At 35.1% G+C, this 22030-nt stretch overlaps 1 long non-coding RNA gene across 1 annotated transcript in view; it reads left to right on the top strand.

Annotated features, from left to right (window-relative positions):
* The window catches only part of LOC139081826 (uncharacterized), a 50646-nt gene that overhangs the window by 4082 nt on the left and 24534 nt on the right, over positions 1 to 22030 (top strand). The window contains exon 2 of the long non-coding RNA XR_011537230.1: positions 14718 to 14836. This is a non-coding gene — a long non-coding RNA (uncharacterized lncRNA). The remainder of the gene's footprint in view (positions 1 to 14717; positions 14837 to 22030) is intronic.

Genomic DNA, 22030 nt, shown 5'->3' with positions numbered 1-22030 from the left:
AACAGGACAGGTGAGCACCCTGCACCCTGCCCTCCCTGTGCAGCAGACACACTGCGTCTGAGCCAAGCAAGTCCTAAACCCCACCCACCCCATGCAGCAACTGCATTGCAACTGAGCCAGACAAGCATACCACGCCTCTATCTCCCTGTATAGCACCTGCGCTGTAACCAGACGGGGTGAGAACCCCATGCACAGCCCACCTCATGCAGCAGCAGAGCTACAACTGGGCTGCATGAACGCCCTGAGCCCTGCTGACCCTGTGCTGCAGCCACACCACAACTGCACTGGGCAAGCATGTCACCACAGCTGGCAGGGGCAAGCAGTCCATGTGAAGGATGCCCCTTGAGCACCTGGTCTGGAGACCAGGGGAGGTTGCACTTCTGGGCCCCATGGATCATCATCACCACTGCAGAAATTCACAAGATCACCCCCTCAAGACTGAGAGAGGTAGCTGTTTCCCATAATAGATGCAGACAAACACAGGTAGTCAGGCAAAATTAAGAGACTGAGAAATATGTTCCAAATCAAAGAGCAAGACAAATTCCCAGAAAAAGACCTTAAGGAAATGAAGATAAGCAACCTACCTGATAAAGAATTCAAAATAATGGTCATAAAGGTTGTCACTGACCTCAGGAGAAGAATGGATGAACACAGTGAGAACTTCAACAAAGAGAGAAAATATAAGAAAGTATCAATCAAAAGTTAAAATTGAACTGAAAAATGCACGAGGGGTTTAATAGCAGAATGGATGAAGTAGAAGCATGAATTAGTGAGCTGGAAGACAAAGCAATGAATCTCACCCAAACAGAGCAGCAAAATGAAAACAAAAATTTTTTACAGGAGGGTACTTTAAGGGACCTCTGGCAAAACATCAAGCAGAATAACATTCACATTATAGGGGTCCCAGAAAGAGGAGAGAGAGAGAGAAAGGATCGAAGAAGTATTTGAAGAAATAATGGCTAAAAACTTCCCTAATCTGAGAAAGGAAACAATCATCCAGATCCAGGAAGTCCAGAGAGTTCCAAGTAAGATGAAGTCAAAAAGAACCACACCAAGACACATTGTAATCAAAAAGGTAAAATTAATGATAAAGAGAGAATCTTAAGAGCAGTTGGAGAAAAACAATTTATCATGTACAAGGGAAACTTCATAAGGCTATAAACAGATTTTTCAGCAGGAACTTTACAGACCAGAAGGAAGTGGCATGACATATTCAAAGTGCTGAAATGAAAAAATTTCCAAGCAAGAATTCTCTACCCAGCAAGGTTATCATTCAGAATTAAAGGAGAGATTAGGAGTTTCCCAAATGAGCAAAAGCTAAAGGTGTTCATCAACACTAAAGCAGCCTTACAAGAAATGTTAAAGGGACTTCCCTAGGCTGAAAAGAAAAGAGGCTAATTAATAACAAGAAAACATATGAAAGTAATAATCTCACTGGAAAAGGTAAGTTTTTAGTAAGGGTAGTGGATCAAGCACTTTTAAAGCAAGTATGAAAGTCAAAAGATAAAAGTAGTACAATTAACTAAAATTACAATAATTAGTTAATGGGTGCATAAAATAAAAAGATGTAAAATGTGCCATCAAAAATATAAAATGTAGAGGGGGGAGTAAAAATGTTAAGCTTTGGAATGTGTTTAAATTTAAGTTGCTATCAACTTAAAGGAGACTGTTATATACATAGGTTGCTGTATGTGCACCTCATGGTAACTGGAAAGAAAAAGCTTGCAGTAAATACACTAAAGAAAATGAGAAAGGAATCTAAACATAACACCAAGGAACACCATCAAACCACAAAGGAAGAGAGAAAGAGAAGAAGAAAGGAACAGAGAGAACTACAAAAACAGCCAGAAAACAATTCACAAAATTGCAGTAAGTACATACCTATCAATAATTACTTTAAATGTAAGTGGAGTAGCTTCACCAATCAAAAGACACAGAGTGGCTGAATGGATTAAAAAAATAAGACCCATCTATATGCTGCCTACAAGAGACTCACTTTAGAAGTATGGACTCACACAGACTGCATGTAAAGGGATGGATATTCCATGCAAATGGAAATGAAAAGAAAGCTGGTGTAGCTATATTCATATCAGACAAAATAGACTTTAAAACAAACACTGTGATAAAAGACAAAGGCACTGCATAATGATGAAGGGGTCAATCTAGCAAGAAGATATAACATTTATAAATATGTATATACACCTAATGTAAGAGCACCAAAATGTATAAAACAAATATTAACAGATCTAAAGGGAGAAGTGGACGGCAATACAATAATAATTGGAGGCTTTAATACCCCACCTATAGCAAGGGATAGATTATCCCAATAGAAAAATCAATAAGGAAATATTTGCCTTAAATGACTCATTAAACAAGATGGACTTAATAAATCTGTATAGAATAATCCACCTCAAAACAGCAGAAGATACATGGAACATTCTCCAGGATAGACCACATGTTAGGCCACACAAGTCTCAACAGATTTAAAAAGATTGAATCATATCAAGCATCTTTTCTGACCACAATGGTGTGAAACTAGAGATCAAGTACAAGAAGAAAACTGGAAAAAACACAAACGTGGAGACGAAACAACATGCTATTAAGTAACCAATGGGTGAACAAAGAAATCAAAGAGAAAATAAAAAAATGCCTTGAAACAAATGAAAATGGAAGCACAATGTCCCAAAGTCTATAGGACACAGTGAAGCAGTTTTAAGAGGGAGGTTTATAGTGATATAGGATTATCTTAAGAAACAAGAAAAATTTCAAATAAGCAGTCTAACTTTACACCTAAAGAAACTAGAAAAAGAAGAACAAGCAAAACCCAAAGTTAGTAGAAGGAAGTAAGTAATAAAGAATGGAAATAAATGGAATAGAGACTTGAAAAAAAATAGAAAATATCTATGAAACTAAGAGCTGGTTTTTTGAAAAGGTAAACAAATATATATATAAACCTTTAGCCAGACTCATTAAGAAAAAAAGAGAGAGAGAGCCCAAATAAACAAAATCAGAAATGAAAGAGGATGTTACAACTAATACCACAGAAATATAAAGGATCTTAGGAGACTACTGTGAACAAGTATATGCCAACCAATTGGAGAACCTGGAAGAAATGAGTAAATTTCTAGAAACATACAGTCTTCTAAGACTGAATCATGAAGTGATAGAAAATCTGAATAGTCCAATAACTAACAATAAAATTGGATCAGTAATAAAAAAACCTCCCAACAAACAAAAGTCTAAGACCAGATGGCATCGTAGGTGAATTCTACCAAACATTTAAAAGTGAATTAATACCTATTCTTCTCAAATTATTCCAAAAAATTGAAGAAGAAGGAATGCTTCCAAACTCATTTTACAAGGCCAAAATTACCCCGATACAAAAACCAGACAAAGACACTACAAAAAAAAAGAAAATATAGGCTAATATCCTGATGAACATAGATACAAAAATACTAACAAACTGAGCCCAACAATGCTTTAAAAGGATCGTACAGCATGATCAAGTGGGATTTATTCCAGAGATGCAAGGGCGGTTAGACATCTGCATATCAATCAACATCATATACCACATTAACTAAACAAAGGATAAAAATCATATGATCATCTCAAAAGATGCAGAAAGAGTGTTTGACAAAATTCGACATCCATTTATGATTAAAAACTCTCAACAAAGTGGGTATAGATGGAAAATAACTCAACGTATTAAAGGCCATATATGACAAACCCACAGCTAACACCATACTCAATGGTGAAAAGCTAAAAGCTTTTCTTCTATGATCAAGATCAAGACAAATATGCCCACTCTCACAATTTTTATTCAACATAGTATTGGAAGTCCTAGCGACAGCAATTAGGCAAGAAAAAGAAATAAAAGACATCCAAATTGGAAAGGAAGAAATAAAACTGTCACTATTTTCAGATGACATACTATATCTAGAAAACCCTAGAGACTACACCAAAAACTGTTGTAACTAATAAATGAATTCAGTAAAGTTGCAGGATGCAAAATTGATATACAGAAATCTATTGCATTAATATACACTAATAATGAAGCATCAGAAAAAGAAATCAAGAAAACAACCCAATTTACAATTGCATCCAAAAGAATAAAATACCTAGGAATAAACCCAACCAAAAAGGTGAAAGACCTGTACACTGAAAACTATACGACATTGATGAAGGAAGTTGAAGACGACGCGAACAAATGGAAAGATATACTGTGCTCATGGATTGGAAGAATTAATATTGTTAAAATGTCCATACTACCCAAGAAATCTACAGATTCAATGCAATCCCTATCAAAATACTAGAGGCATTTTTCACAGAACTAGAACAAATAATCCCAAAACTTGTGTGGAACCACAGGAGATGCTGAATAGCCATAGCAATTTTGAGAAAGAAAAACAAAGCTGGAGGTATCATGCTTCCTTATTTCAAAGTATAATACAAAGCTATTGTAATCAAAACAGTATGGTACTGGCACAAAAAAAGATACGTAGATCAATGGAACAGAATAGAGAGCCCAGAAATAATCTCATGCTTATAAGGTTAATTAATCTACCACAAAAGAGGCACGAATATACAGTGGGGAAAAGACAGTCTCTTCAATAAATGGTGTTGAGAAAACTGGACAACTATGTGTAAAAGAATTAAACTGAACCACTTTCTTACACCATAGTCAAAAATAAACTCAAAATGGGTTAAAGACTTAAATGTAAGACCTGAAACCATAAAACTCCTAGAAGAAAATATAGGCAGTAAACTCTTTGACATTGGTCTCAGAAATATTTTTTTGAATGTATCTCTTCAGGCAAGGGAAACAGAAACAAAAATAAACAAATAAGACTACATCAAACTAAAAAGATTTTGCACAGCAAAGAAAACAATCAACAAAATGAAAAGGCAACCTATGGAATGGGAGGAAATATTTGCAAACGATATACCTGAAGGGGTTAATATCCAAAATATATAAAGTTATATACAACTCAATATTTAAAAAAAATCAAATTATAAAGTGGGCAGAGGATATGAATACACATTTTTCCAGAGAAGACATACATGTGGCCAACAGACACATGAAAAATGCTCAACATGACTAGTTATCAAGGAAATGCAAATCAAACCCACAATATGACGACATACCTGTCAGAAGGTCTATCATCAAAAAGACAACACATAACACGTGTTGGCAAGGACGGGGGGCGGGGGGGGAAGGGAATCCTCATGCATTGTTGGTGGGATGGTAAACTGGTGCAGCCACTGTGGAAAACAGTATGAAGCTTCCTCAAAAAATTAAAAATAGAACTATCATATGATCCAGCAATTCCACTTCTAGGTATTGACCTGAAGAAAGCAAAAATACTAACTCAAAAAGATATATGCTTTATTTACAATAGCCAAGGTATGCAAGCAACCTAAGTGTCCATTGATAGATGAATGGATAAAGAAGATGTGGTATATATATGCAATGAAATATTACTCAGCCATAAAAAGGAATGAAATCTTGCCATTTCCAACAACATGAATGGAAGTGGAGGGTATTATGCTAAGTGAAATAAGTCAGAGGAAAACAAACACCATATGATTTCACGTATATGTGGAAGCTAAAAAATGAAACAAATGAACAAACAAAACAAAACAGAAACAGACTCATAGATGCAGAGAACAAACTGGTGGTCACCAGAGGGTAGGGGGGTGGGTTGGGTGAAATACGTGAAGGGGATTAAGAGATACAAATTTCCAGTTACAAAATAAATAAGTCACAGAGATGTAGTACACAGCATAGGGAATATAGTCAATAATATTTTAATAACTTTCTATGGTGACAGATGGTAACGGACATATGGTGGTGACTGATCATTTCGTAGTGTATGAAAATACCGAGTCACTATGTTGTACTTGAGACTAATATAGTACTGTATGTCAGTTATGCTTCAGTAAACACACAGACTCACACAAAAGAAAAAAAAAGATTCTATTATCTTTTGAGGGACTTTCCCCTTTACTCTTGGGCGCTTGGTTTGACATTGAGTTCTGTCTTACCTAAAGCATACACGCTTGTCTTTACAGGAAATTTTTTTAACTTATTGTCAGAGTTTACTTCTACTCATAATTCAGTGAAGTCTTCGTAATGTGTGTTCTTTAGGGGAAGGCTATTTTGACAGGGAGAAGTAGACATTAAAATTTATTTCTGCAGAAAATTCAAGCAGAATGCATAAGCAAACAAACCTGTATTATAAAAGAAGTAACCCTGAAAAGTGTGTCATAAACAGGCCTATATTCCTTATTAGGATGCTAATATCAGAAATATTCATAAAAATTTCTAAAATTAGAATCAAATGGAGTTTTAGACTGAAAGTAACTTAATTAATGACTTAGTTGAGCAATCTTATAGACGAGGAAACCGAGGTCCACAGTAGCTCCATAGTTAGTCTAAGATCCAATATCTAGTTAGTAGAAAATTTAGTAGTAGAATCTAGGGTTTCTGGCTTAGTCTCTGTTTAAATTATATCTATTTGAAGACACACTGAAAAATGCTCTTATGTTTTAAAGATTATTTTTTTAAATTAACTGATTTTAGACTAAGGATTTTCACTCAACATCCTGTACACACAACTTGTCAAGCAAATGGCAACTACAATCCATAATGAATTTTATTCAAGGCAGAAATAGTTTTAACTGCCAGAAGATGGCAGTGTTTACATGTGAAATAATACCTTTTAAAAATTCAGTCCGTGTATACGTACTTCAGTTCAAAGCAAAATGAAGGGAAAATAAATTTAGTGGTTTCTAAGGTATTTATATATGTGGAATGCATCAGAATGAAATGTTGAATCATAACATATTACAGAACTGGTATCCTTCTTTTAAACATTTAGTATATGTGTGCTCTTGCGTGGAAACATATATATATATTTATTTATATTTCATTTAATTTGCATACTGATTTGCTTTTATGCGAAAAAAGAAAACATTTTAGTGGTTGAATCATTATTCTTATAGACTTATGAGAGTTTTTCTTCAAGTTGTAAGGTGTTATTTTATTCTTGAGGCCAACATATTGAAATATTCTGTGATAAAATAGTGAGGAATACTTATCTTTATGATAATTGTAATAAGACATTCAACTACTGAATTTTGAAAAACAGAATCCTTGTGCATATAACTATTCAATTATGGCAGCTTGGAGAACTTGCTTTTCTTAAAAAAAGGATGCTATCATAAATCTTAAAGTTGTTCTATTTCTTATATCATATAGATCATTTCTTATTTGATGTGAAAGGCAAGAATTAAAATCAGAAGTTTTATACTCTGATTACTTAAGGTTTATTCTATAGATCTAATGAATGTTTATATTATTTCATGGGCTTAAGAATTAAATTGCATAATGTAAATTTCCTAAAGACCCATTTTCCCCACATACTTTCCTCCTAAGGACTCTGATTATTGGTTCACACATTCAGTAAAGTAGCACAATAAATTTGAATCACGACATTTTATTAGTAAGCAATGACATAAAGTCAACAAATATGTCTCTAGTGGCATCATTCATAATTTTTAATGGTCCAGTTGCATGCATAGGATATTGAAATTTTATCTTTAGTAAAAATTAAGTACTAAATATTATTTAAAACATATTGATAATTCTATCAGTTCTTGTAATGAAAAATATGGACTGTTCCTTATCAGAAAGTATTACCGTGTTTTATTATGATTTTATTGTGATATTTTATTATAATACTACTATGATGATATACAATCACTTGGAAGTTTTTTCATAGTTCAACCATGATTAGGTACCCACAGGTATAATTTGAAAGGTAGGTGATAATCTTATTCACATTTAATCTCCAGAGACTGTTTGCTGGGATATATATATATATGCATGTGTATAATAAATATATGACGAATGGGTTCTCCAGTCAGTTGAGTTTGACAGCACAGTGTATTCTAAAATATAATTGAAATTCAAAACAACTCAGAACAGTTTCAGATATGGAAACTACGAACACAAAGCCTCTGAGAATTTAAAAGCTATGATTGGCATTAAATTAATAAAAATAGATTTAATGTGTTAAATGATTTTATAATTATATATTAAATTTGGTCAAGCATTTTATGCCTATAGTACATTTTTAACTGATTGCTTCCGAATATTTTGTATGTAGGGTTATTTTTATTATTGCTTAATGTGTAAATATAGTTGAATTAGTTCTGCTAAATCTACCAAGTAATAGCATAGATAAAATGTCATTTGAGTAAGTGGAAATATATTTTTTGAGGAGTTTCATAGACAAAACAAAATAAGCAATAAACCGTAAATGTGGGTCTTTCTCAAATACTTGTTAGTACCATTTCATACAACATTTATAGGAAGAAAAATCTTTGTGAAAACATGAAAAATCACTTTACTTTAAATTCATTTATATTTTTCTATTCAGATAAAGTTGGATTTTTGAACTGGAACAGTTTTTTTATAACTTGCCTTGTGTTTATAGCTCATTCAAACAATACAGTAGTCAAGCCATATTTATCAGGTTACAGATCAGTCATGCACATTAATTCTATTATTTGTGCTGGGGTTTTCCACTTATAAATTGAATATGACAGTGTTTTTCATTCTTGGATAATGTAGATAACCTATTTAACATCAACTCACGACAAAAAGGCTTTACTAAACTCCAGATTTTTTGATTTAATGTTGCAGAGCAAGTGGGTTAGAAATTAAATGGTATAGTTTTACGATTGCTTAGTCCCCATATGGTTGTAAATACAGAAGCTGACTTTTCACACTGAAATAGACGGCAATTCTCTGTTTTAAGGTATCTTCTGGATGATCCAGAATATACATTTTTAATCCTGTTACATTATCATCAAAATAAAACTTGAAATCAAATTTCATTTAATTAGCATATCTCCAAGAATATTCGTACAGATCCTACTATGAGAAACAGCAGACTGTAGCATTTAGATATTTTAAAATGTATTTCAGAATTTTGTTATTCTTAAAAGTAAGGTGTGGTTATGAATTTTTATAATTAAAAGATTATTAATAAGATAGTTTCCTTTTGTTTTCTGGAATTTTACATTACAATTCTTATTAATTTTGAATGATCTTTAGTCTCCATTTAATTAATAAGAAATTATAAAATTTAACTCCCAAAAGCAGCCAAAAATATTACTGGAACACAGAAGTTGAGCATCTTAGGGACATGTGATGTTATGTGTTGCTATCCCTGGGGTGCTGCCTGACTTAGGAAAAAGATCAGGAGTGTGTGAAGGGCAGACCATTACCCAGGCACCAAGTACACTTGCCTATGCCTCCTGGGAGACTAGAACTTTGAAGGTTATTCAAAGAACTCTGGAAATGTGAATGTACCTTCCTTTTCTCTTTCTCAAAGATCTTTTTGTTTAAGATAGTGTATTCCCTCAGTGACAGAAAAAGTAATAAATATACTCCAATATGGGTTTATTTATCTCTAAATTGTAAATATTTTCCATGACATTAGGCATACTGTATGTGTGTGTTTGTATATATATCATACACAGATGTTAGAGATTAAGAAAGATGTGATAAAGAAACATTTATTTTTAAAAATGATTTTTGTTATATCACTAGAAACTAAATTATTTTCACTTTCACTAAATATGTTAATAACCGTATTAAGACATGTGGTGAATATGTTTCTTTATTTTTTTAAATCTTGGTTTCATTAGTTGTGAAGAGTCATTTAAATGTCTTATACTCCAGATTATTTTAATACTTGGGCTTCTTTTTAGTTTTTTTGACCATCAGAACTAAAAAAGGTATGTCACAAAGATGTGAAGATCCAAATGGAAGACGTGCTTTGATGACTTCTTATTTATTTTTATTTACCCGTTTTTAGCAATTATGCAAAGTTTATGTTGAAAAGTGATTATTAAATTCCCTATTTTCCTGGTACTAATTAGATGGTCTTAAAAACTAATTAAAAAGTAGTGTATTTTTTATAATTTTAACAAATGAGTCTAAAAACAAAGGTTTAAGCAGTTTTGACCCATTTCTTAAAAATGTAACACCTGTCTATTAGTTTGGAACTGATTGAACTAACTGTTTCCATCTTTTAATTGCCTGTGGAACTAATTTGTAATTTACAAAAATTATAAATAAATTAGAAAAATCAGTCTTCAGGTTTTTCAATTGTGCAGATGAGAAGGTATTTTTTAATAACTGACACAGATATGCTCTCTTGGTAACGTGAGTGTCTTTTGAAAAACATTTACTTGCTAATTCATTTTTAAAAAGTGACTTTTTCTTTGAAAGGGCATACTGAGTGTTCTGTTTTCTGGAGCTCTTGTTGGGTAGCACAGTAGCAACTGCCACCTGCACATAGAAAATGTCAGTCAGTTTGGGATGGTGGATCTTCATTTCCTCAGATCCCAACTGTGACCTGTGACTTTCTGACATGTAGGCTGTGTGAAGATGCCAATGTCAAGCCATTTGTTACATTTTAGTACAGCTTAGTTTATTTTCTTAGATGGAAAAATCAACATAAATAGAAGTTCTAACATTTCTTCCTGTGCCGCAACAAATTGTTTTGTGCATCTATTCCACTTTGGAAATCATTGGTTTAGGAGACGTGTGCAGAAACCCTCTTGGTTGAGGGATGCATCACACTGAGTTGGGGATGGTAGTGTTGCTTCTTGTCCTCTCTCCCAGGTAGACACGGAACAGGTGTAGTTAGGATAGCTGACTTGCATGCCTGTGTGGAAAGCTGAGCTATCATTCTCCATGCCGGCTTCTTTATTGGGAAGGAATGCCCCAAATTTTTGAACTCCATTCATTCATTTCCCTCTTAAATCTTCTGAAGGCATTGAATAAAAACTCTCTTAGGAGTTTCCACAAATTCCCATGCAGTAAAATTCCACTTGTCTCACATGAAAAAATTTTTATTCCTGGTAGCGTAGAGGTGAAGTGTCATGGCATTGTCTGAGGAAGCAGGAATCTCCAAGCAAGCTACTAGAAGCAGCAAGAAAAGGGTATCAGTCTAGCATGTTCTAGAGAAACTTTTTAGAGGCAGAACAATTTATCTGAATAATTTAAGGAGAATTATATGAGAATTTTTTTGCTCATCTGTAAAATGGGGGTAACAATAGTACTTGCCACATAAAATTTGTGTAAGGATTACATGAGATAATGCAAATGAAGCTTTGGCTTACTGTTACTATATTATATTATTATTGTTATTGTCACATTATTGTTATTATTATTATTAGTTATTATTATTATTCAGATAGCTTTTCCCCCATTTTCCCATGTACCTTTCCTGTGTCTGGTACTTGTATAATCTAGGATTGCTAAAGGGAGCCTTAGGTAATGCAACTTAAGGCAAAGATGAGGACAGATACTCTCTTGCCATTACGACAAGCCAGATATAATAATAACAGCTAGCATTTATTGAGCATGTATTATCTGCCAGGCACTGTTGTAAGTGCTATACATGAATCAACTTGTTTAATCCCTTCACAAGCCCATGAGTTGGATACTATTATTACCTGCATTTTATATCTGAGGAAACTAAGTTACAGAAAGAAGTTGGACAATTTATCTAAGGTCCCCCAGCTAGGAGAGAACTGGAGTCAAGTCCAAGCAGTCTAGGTGACAGCAGGATGTGAATCCTGAAAGTGTGGAAATCTGACTATATTTTAGATAATATCTTGAGGTGAACCACAGTGAGTCCTTCTGCTCTGTCCCTTCCTCCATGCTTGATGGGAGACTCCTGGGACCCATCCAACAATGGAATGCAGTGGAGCTCAATGGCTGGAAACTTAATGAAAACTCAGCAAAAGAGAGAAGAGTCTGAGCTTAGGATAGGGGATGGAGCCAGGGAAAGAGGCCAAAAGTGGAATTAGAGAGACAAGAGGTGGGTCCCAGGTGGGGTATTGGCTCTTCCGGTTAAGAGTGGCAGCCAAAAATGATACCCAGAGTAGGGTTGCAACAACAGAAATGGTTTTTTATTTTGTGTGCTATACAAATGCTCTGGCCAAGGGATAGAATGGTGATTGAAATCCAGCCTACTGCTCAGCTTGCCAACCCTATAAATAGATCTGATAAAAGGAAATAAGAACGTCCTCTCAGTAAGAGTGTAAAGAGCTGAGAAATCTGAGAGGCATTTTCAACATGTGTTCAGATGCGTTTGGTTGAACTCTGAAGAATCAGTTCTGGAGTCTTGGAGGTCATAGCGGAATTGTAAACCTGGAGATTATAGAAGTTTGTGGGATTGGACTGGTTTTCCTTCAAGTGAGTTTAGGCCAGGAAGAGAAAAGACTCAGGGAATGATTTGGGGGTAATAACTAATAAAATGATGCATAGAGGAAGAAGAAACAGTGAAGGAAACTCAGAAGAAATAGAAAAGTAGTAGGCAAACCATGAGAGATGAATGTCATGAAAACTCACTTTGTGAATTTGAGTTAGCTGGAAAAATATTATTTTAGTTGTTCAGTACACACTTCAGCACAAATAAGAATGACTGGGAAAACATCATTAGATAGTATTCTTAAAAGATGTGTGTGAACTGAGAGGAAGCAATTTGGGTCACATGGTTGGGGATGGAAGTCTTTTGCAAGGAGTTTGGGAATGAGGGATAAGGAGATAGAAGCAAAAGTTTTGTGAGTAAGAGAAACGGAGAGTGGAGAAATAACATGAGCAATTGCTGGGTCTTGGGAATTTTATTTTAGGAATATAGAGGAAAAGGAACCAGAAGAAATACAAAAATCGCACTTGAAAGTTGGAAAGTTGTAGCTAATAGAGCCAGACACTGGAGGCCACAGAAAGCAGTGGCATCAAGGACCCAAATGGAGAATAAGCCTTAAAACACACATTTCACTCCTGGAAAATGAAAATATGCGAGAAAGGAGAGGTGAGAGTATAGATAAATTCTTATTTTTCATGAAACATTAAGTGAGAGGTAACCTTTAGTTTCTCAATGGAGGAAGAGCCAAGATAGGGAAGTGGGGGAGGACAAAGATAGACAAATGAAAAGAGCTGGGAAAGTTTTGGAAGCAGCCATTGTGGGGAATGGGAAGAGAAGTCAATCAAGGAGAAATGACGATACAGAGCACCGTTCCTCGACAGATATTTATTGAGTGCTATTTATCTCCTGACATGGTGCTGTATGGGTGCAAGAGGGGACAAAAACAATCTTTCTTTGCCAGGTGTTTCTGTGTACTGGGTAGCCAATACACAAAAATAACTGCAAATAAGGAGGTATAAGATGAGAACCAGGTGAAGGCATGCAGTATATGCAAATGAATTCAAAGATAGCCAAGGTAGTGCTTCGTGGAGGACACAGAACTTGGAGTCCTTAGAACTTAGCAGGCAAAAATGGGTGGCATTATGGAAGGTTTAAGGGAGAACATTAAGTTCAACTTGAGTCATAAAGAAAAGGCAGGAAAGGAACCTTTTTAGATGTAGACCTATAGGTAGGACATTACAGGCACAGAATTTAAAATCAATGCACCAACGTGTGTAAGCACCAACCTAGCTCACTTTCACCCAGGACGCAATCTTCCTGTAATCAGATCACATCTAGGTCCTTTTTTTAGAGAGCCTGTGTGGCAGGCCGAAAAATCTGGACTTCTCCCACGAGACTTTAGAGAGCCATTGAAGGTTTTTGAAGTTGGCAACAATATAATTAAAGTGATGTTTCAGTAACATTATCATAGCTGACGTGAAGTACGGACTGGAAAGCCACGGTCACAGCCTAGGCAAGAGGCACTCAAGACTGTTTCTTCACTGTTTAAATTCCAGTGAGTGCTGTAATTACCAGGACAGTTCCCAGTTTTGCCTCGTTAGCACAGATTCATCAGTTTTCCCCTTTTTTTCCTGTCTTCGGTGTCTTTGATTTCTGGTCGTTTAACTTCTCCAAATTTTCAGTCTTCTTTTCAACTGCTGCCCTTTCCTCTGGCCTTGTTTGGTGTCTTCCCCTGCACTTTTGTCTCAGCTGTCCTGCTCTCTGTTCTGACTTGATTCAGAGAGAAGCCCTGCATGTTTCAGCCTCGCCATGGAGAATTCCGGTAAACTGATGGCCTGTGTCAGTCAGTTCCTAACGTTACTGACACATTCCATAATAGTTGCTGAACTCTAATGGTTATTAATGTTTGATGTCATTCTATTATATGAATTCCATCAAGTATTTCTGTCTCTTTTTTTGGTATTATGACAAACAGATGAACATATTGAATTTAGTGTGGTTGTATTTGTGAGTGGAAGATAAGGATAGTGGAAGATAGTATTTTCTTAAGTTTTCACTTTATTAGTTTTCACTTTAAAAGTTTTGTTTTATTTAAGTTTTCACTCAATTTTAATTAAATTTGAAAGTCTTTAAAATGAAGATCTGAAAATTGTATACAGTTTCCTGCCATGTAATGACATTTTGGTCAACGATGGACTGCATATATGATGGTGGCCCCATAAGATTAGTGCCATATAGCCTAGGTGTGTAGTAAGCTACACCATCTAGGTTTGTGTAAGTGTACACTCTATGATAGTCACACAAGGAAATCTCCTATCGATGCATTTGTCAGAAGGTATCCCTCTCGTTAAGCGACGTGTGATTGTATATTAATTTGATCTTTATGCTCTCTTTAAAATATGAAATTATTGCTGTTGGCTTCTATCTGGATAAATTATTTTTCCATTTAATAAATTATCTATTTCTTTCTCTCTCTTACAGTGACTTAGTATCCAAAAAATAGTGAATATTAAAATTTATGAGGTGAAAATACATAAAGGGTGAAAAATGAATGGAAAGAAACCTCGAATCTGGAACGTGGATACATCCACACACACATAGTATGTTCCCTATGCCATTTGAATCTATGGTAACCTTCCTTTTAATGCATCATTATAGTAGTTTCCAAGTATCTCAAAATTATTTTTAAGTTACTTAAGGTTTTAGGAAAGTAGAAATTCTGAGTAATTAATGCTTCATGCCAATTGTACTGAAGGCAATAAGAAAGCATCAATTACGTAAAACTGACTTTTTAATTATGAGACATTTTATGAATGATTCAGTCCTCACTTCTGCTTGAACACTTCTACTTGAAGCCTTTTTTCTTCCATTTTCTTCAGTGAAAAAGGACAATCAAGTGGTTTTATCTTGAGAGTTCAAGAAGGGGTAAAAAATGATCAGAAAGAAATCTTTATTCTGGAAAATGGATCCATTTTGAAAATCGATTGGAATAAGCAATTTTTAAATTTTATAAAGAAAATTAGACTTCATAATTAACTTGATTATTTGACTTATTATGTAAACAAAGTATAATGTTTCTTAAAGCCTATGAATAACCATTTTGCCAAGCATGACAGATTAGGTGAAAACAAAGGGAGTGGACAGAAATGGGAGGGGTCATGGGTCTGTATCTGCTGGGAGGAAGAGGGCGGTACTTTTGGGGAGTGCAATTTACATGAGCATCTGGGTCTTTTGTCATGTTTTGGATGGATGACCTGAGTCTGAAATATTGGTGAATAGCATTAACAAAGGTCTGGTTGTCAAAGGCTAGGAAGAAAAATGCAATTAGCCACAGCAATGAGGTGATGTCTGTGTTTGGGGGAACAAACCCATACCTAACTGTCAATAGAAAACGCTGAAATAATACCATCAGTAAAAGGCCAGATTTGTGTGTGTGCGTGTGTGTCTATTATATAGTGATCTTAACTCAGTGGGATATGACAAAAATGTCATTTGGGGGGTACTGTTTGGTTTATGTGATGCAAGTGAAAATGTACCCATTAAACTAAAGAAATGACATGATGAACTCAATGAATTTGTAACTCAGACCACACTAATTTCACCAACCTGACATTTGCAATACTGTTTGCTTCTATTTAAAGAAAATTAGAATTAAATAAAAGTGCACTGGAGTCCGAAAGAAGTTTGCCCTTTTTTGGTCTATTTTTCTTTTTTCTCTATAAACCATGCCATCCAGAGTAGAGAACCATATCTAATCTCCCAATTAGGTCAGACCCCAGGATAATCAATCTCTTTTTAACAGCAGATGCCTTGTTTTAGCAAATGAATGCTTGGTTTCAAAAGCAGTTTTGTGTTGAGAGAGGAGTGCAGTTGGCATGGGTGATTAAAACTCTTTTAAACCCCATAAAAAGCTTCTGTAGATTGTTTTATGCCCACATTTTGTGAGCTGAAGGAAATGCTGTATATATCCATCTTGAAATGAACATGGTGGGGACTTTCTACAGCCTGTGAGAACATCTACATGCATATAAATGGGATTATTTGAAGTCCAAAGTTTTTATGTCCATTTGAATTAAACTCTGATTTTGTTAACGTCTAAAACTAGTGTATATGTTTTCAGTAGGTGCCCTTCGTGTTTGTTAAGTATGCTCCTAAATGACAATAACTTAATTGTTAGATTAGCATGTTTTAAACTGAAAATACAATAACAAGTTAACATAATTCTCATATGCATTGTTTGGACTACATTTATGTTACTTTGTAAATGTCTTTCTTTCTTCATATCTGTTGCCTTTGCAGTTCATATTCATGCCTTATGGAAATGGGTAGTGTGCAAGACAACTTTGAAATCAAGAAGATATAATTTAAAATTAAAGGTTATAAACAACATGTATCAAGTCAAAACTATAGATTGAGTTTATTTTGCTCGAAACTCAACTCATTTAATCTAAGATATATTAAAATATAGTGAAATACTTTTCAATATGGGGTAACAAAAAAGAACCTCACTAAGGCTTCAATATATTATTTTAGGTAACTATTGTTCAAAATTGATTGCTGGAACTCATCAGTGATGCTTGAAAATGATACATAAAATAATTCAGGAGGCCGCATAAATACACATTTCCTTTTTTAGGAGAGCAGATTACATAATTAAAAGGATCAAGTTGAAACATTTGCAAGATAGGTAAGAAAAAAAAGCATTCACCAGCATATTTTGGATGTTATCATTTCAACTTTATTGTGTAATGACCAGTTCTAGCAATTTTTCTACTCACTTAAAAATTGTTTAAATCATGCCCAACCTGTGGAAAGTTTATATTTTCCATAGTGAAGACTAAGACATCTGAGGAAAAATTAAAAGCAGATGGTCCTTAATTTAAGAAACGTTTGATGCTAATTACTTCTTACCTTTCATACAACTTAAAGGTCAGTAAATGTATAGGATTATATTACTTTTTAAAGTAATATTTTAAGGCTACCTTGGTAGATAAGGTGCAGATCCAGTGAGACAAGATTTTTCAAATACAGGCATTCTTAATAACACCAAATAGCAAAATAGAGATGTGGCAATTCACTTGTGCTTATTCTCATGTATAACAGCCTTTTAATATGATTAGTAGAATGACTTCTGTATATTAAGAATCTTAAAATTTTTAACTGGAAGACAGTTTAATGTCGAGATCTGTTACTTAGCTACATTTAGATTTAAATTTTTAATTATAGCATGTAAGGTAGTTTGCATTTGATTTAATGAAATTAACACTTAGGTTTATACAATAGCATTCTTACTCAGATCCCAGTCATTTTCAGAATCCAGAGATTTCCAAGTTGAAATTCTTTATTATCATGGAGCTCTTGTCGCTATGTTTATACATTATTTCTTCCTTAGACACACACACACATTCACACACGCACACACACACACTATAATATGAAAAAAAAAAAAGTCTGAAAGAAAATGTACCAAAATGTTAACAATATCTTTGAGTGATGGATAGATTTGGGTGATTTATAGAATCTTCTTTACTGTGTTATATAGGCTTACATTTGTAACTAATTTTTTTTTAAGATTTTATTTTTTTCCTTTTTCTCCCCAAAGCCCCCTGGTACATAGTTGTATATTCTTAGTTGAGGGTCCTTCTAGTTGTGGCATGTGGGACACCGCCTCAGCATGGCCTGATGAGCGGTACCAAGTCTGCGCCCAGCATTCGAACCAGTGAAACCCTGGGCCACTGCAGCAGAGTGCGCGAATTTAACCACTTGGCCACGGGGCTGGCACCTGTAATGAATTTTTATAATTAGGAAAAAATACAGCTATTTTCAGTTTCAAAAAACATTTACATTACAATCCCAGCATAGATGACGTATAGTTTGACAATAATTTTCTCCTATCCTCTTGGATCTCTATAAGAGCAAATACCCTCTTCTTCCCTTGACTAGACTAACTTGGCCGTGCTGTCAATGTCAACCACTCAGTGGGAGTCACAGCTGAATAATCTTATACTGTAAAGAGCATGTTGTGCTTAAGGCTTCCCAAGAATGATCCAAAATAACAAACAGTAAACATGGTAAACAGAAACTGTATCTATTCGGGATCTCAGGACCCCTTTCCACTCTGAAAAATGATTGAAGACCCCCCCAAAGAGCGTTTGTTTATGGAAGCTGTTTCTATGGGCATTTATCACATTAGATAGGAAATGTGAGAAATTTTTGAAATATTTATTTATTAATTCATTTAAAAATAACGATGAAAACCTATTACGTGTTAAAATACATAATATAGTTTTTCCAAAACAAAACAAAAATATGATGAGAAGAGTGGCACTATTTTCCATTCTTGTAAATGTCTTTAATGTACGGCCTAATAGAAGACAGCTGAATTCTCTTCTCTGCGTCTGCATTCAGTTTGTTACAGTATGGTATTTTGGATGAAGTATAGGAAGAAAACTCAGCTTCACACAAATATGTGGTTGGAAAAGGGAAGAACGTTTTAATATTACACTAAATCTCAATAAGTAGTAGTTTGTTGATGACCACGCAACGTGAAATCTGAAACCATATCAATAAACTTTTAATACCTTCAAAACTAGCCTATGTCTCAAGGAAGATTTCTAAAAGGAGTCTAACTTTTTCCTTTAAAAAAATAAATTGTAATGTTCCAATAACGATAAAACAATCCCATGCACATTCTGAAGGGAAGAGTTTAATTTGCATGAACGTCGTTTCCTAAAACATTCAAACACAGATCACGTCTTGGAACCTGATTTCTTAATTCTTAGATAAATCAGCTTTCAAGTTTACTATTTATTGCACGGATGAGGTCATTAAAGCCTTTGCTTTTCATCTTTTTGGAGATAACTTTGTGTATATAAAAAGTAGATGTGGGCAGCATGGCAGTACAATAAAGGTTTGATCAGTGGTTGTTGGCACGGTGTTCTACTGGTCCCGATTTCTGTCCTCACCATAAGTATAAACGAAAAGTAATTTCCAAATAAAACCTTTGCTTGAGCCCTGAGAACCAAGATATTGATTTCTAAAAGAAAATATTTGTTTCAGTGGTAAATTTTTATACCAGAAATCAAAGCCAAAATATGCATTTCCTTTTATGACACTCATATAATATGTCAGATATTATTAAAAATAATTTAGAATGTTCTCCACCTTGCTTTTGTGAGGTTTCTTTTCTTTGTAAACATTTGTACAAAATGTCTCAACAATGAGCTGATTATAAAAACTCCTTAAAATCCCTTTTCTTTCAAAATTGAGGTCTAATTATTTCCACTAGGAAATGTGGATGACATGTTTTCATGTTCTTTTTTTGAATGACAAAAACAATGATGTCAGTCTTTACTAGTAAGTCAAATAGCAGTGCTAGAGGATTCCTGGGATGTGGCTATCAAATTTATTCAAGATTCCAAGGAAGCCATCCTTTACCCATCCTACTCTCCCAGAGCAGATAAAGTTCCCCTATGGTGCTCTCATTCCTGCCATCTTGGATTTCCCCACATTGCGCTCACTGCGGTTGATAATTACTTGCACAGTCAGTTAATTAATATCTGCTTCTCTCACTACACTATAAGCTTGGAGAAGGAGGGGTCTTGGCTGGCTTTTCCATCTATGTCCGGAAGCTATCACGGTGTTTGACATGTGATAAGAACTCGGTAAGAGTCGCTGAATATATGACTAAATGAGTACCACTGAGCATTTGATGACTTTAGATTCCCCAGAATATTTTCCTGCACGTTTTATATTTTGGGATTCTCTATCCTTCTTGAAATTGGCTTTTGTGAAAAATCTCAATTCTTGCTTCTTTCTCACCTCCTTGACTGTTCCTTTCTTGTCTTTTTTCATGACATTTTGTTTTAATTTCTGGTTCCTTAAGGCAAGCATGAAGTTCTGTCCTGCCCTTTACTATTTTTCTCTTTTCACACGCTTTCTTTCAATTAGCCATAACCTCTGTGATTCCCAAATCTAGATCTCCAATCCTAGTCTCTCCTCCAAACGGTGTTTCTGCATATTCCTGATATTCTCTGTACATTTCCAACCAGATGCCCATCCTTTTTTAAAGCCAATAGGTCTATGACTAAATTCATCATCTTTCATACTATATGAGTGATCTCTTATGCTTACCTGTGTGTCCTGGTGGAAGTACTGTTCTTCCAACTTTTGTGCTGCTTTCATCCTGGCTTTTTCTGGGTCCTACCAGGTCTCTCACTCAGGGTCCATGTTTCCATCCTGATTACCATCACACTAGCTCACACATTGGATATCTCATGTCTGTCCTGTCATGATGACCTTTTACTCCCTCCCCACTTCCCTGGGCTGGATCTCTTGACTTTAATACATCCTGCACACTGGTGTGAGAGCAACATTTCTAAATAATTGCTTTCACTACATAATTCTTCTCTTAAAAACTTTCAGTCAGTTAATAGTTTGAACATTGCCTGGATATTTGATGGTATTAAGAAACTGTTATCTTTTAAGATTTGATGGTGATATTACAGTTGGATTAATAAAAAGAGGTCCTTGTCTTTTACACAAACATACTGAAATATTTATAAATAATTGATATGGTGTCTAGGATTTGATTCAAATAATATGGAATGGGAAAACGTGGGTGGGAGTGTAGATAGAGTAAGATAGGTCAGAGCTGATGCTTACTGGGACTAGGTGATGGGCTCATGGAGGTTCACTATACTGTTTTTTTTAAAATAATCTTATAAATGTTTGAAATTCTGCATAGTAAAATGTTTGTAAATAAACTCTTCAGTTCTTTCATTGCTTATAAAATAAAGCCCAAGTTTTTTATTTAAGAATTCGAAGCCACAAGCCAATCCCAGTCTATCATCCCAGCGTCACTGGCCAGTGTCTCCTGCATGTATCCTCTGCTGATGCAGCACATCAGCAAACCCTGCCAGTGTGTGTGACCGTCTTTCCCCAATCCTCTGCATTTCTGTGCATTTCTTACCACAAGCACGTTGGCTGCAGGATTGCCTTCAGCCCAGACACATTGGAGCACTGTAAATACTGCTGGTAATGGCCCTCAACCAACAACAGAAAGAGTTGGTGATTAAATTCTCCAGCCTTTTTCCTCCCTTGGGTGGGTGTCCCAGAAGTTTCCAGTGAACTTGAGTCCTGGTTGCCCACACTGGTATCTTAATCTTGAACACTCCTCGTATTGCCTTCCTTCCCATCTTGGTCTCACCTCTCCACTTCTGTCCTGGTGCTTCCAGGGGCCACCTGCATCAAGTCCTAGTCTCAGGGTCTGCTTCTGAGGGATGCCAATCTCACTCAGGGGCAAACCCACTCACTTCTGATACTGTAGCTTCATTCAAGCCACTCCCTCGGCCATGCATGTTCTCTCTCTCTCCTCTCTGCCTATTAAATACATCATTGCCTTTTCTAATCTTAAATTTTAAAACAACACCAATTTTAGAAAACTTGGAAAATATAAACATTATAGAGAACACAAAAATCATACATGTTCACTGCACTAGAGAGTGATTCAAGAGAAAGAGCAAGGAGAAAGTCACAATATCTTTTATGACCTAACCTTGAAAGTGACATATTATCACTTCTGTAATATTCTATTGGTCCCACTGACCAATTCACATACAATATGGGAGAGAACTATACAAGGGTGTGAATGTCATGAGGCAGGGATCATTGGGGGCATCTTTGAGACTGGCTAACACAGCTAATTAGTAATGGGGAGCTCTTTTGGAGGTTTTTGAAAACTAAAGGCATAGTTAAGATCAATATCCCTAACTCAAGACACTGTCAGGACTTGT

This window comes from Equus przewalskii, chromosome 2, assembly GCF_037783145.1.
Source record: "Equus przewalskii isolate Varuska chromosome 2, EquPr2, whole genome shotgun sequence".
NCBI lineage: Eukaryota > Metazoa > Chordata > Mammalia > Perissodactyla > Equidae > Equus > Equus przewalskii.
This window is presented reverse-complemented; position numbering and strand designations above follow the sequence as displayed.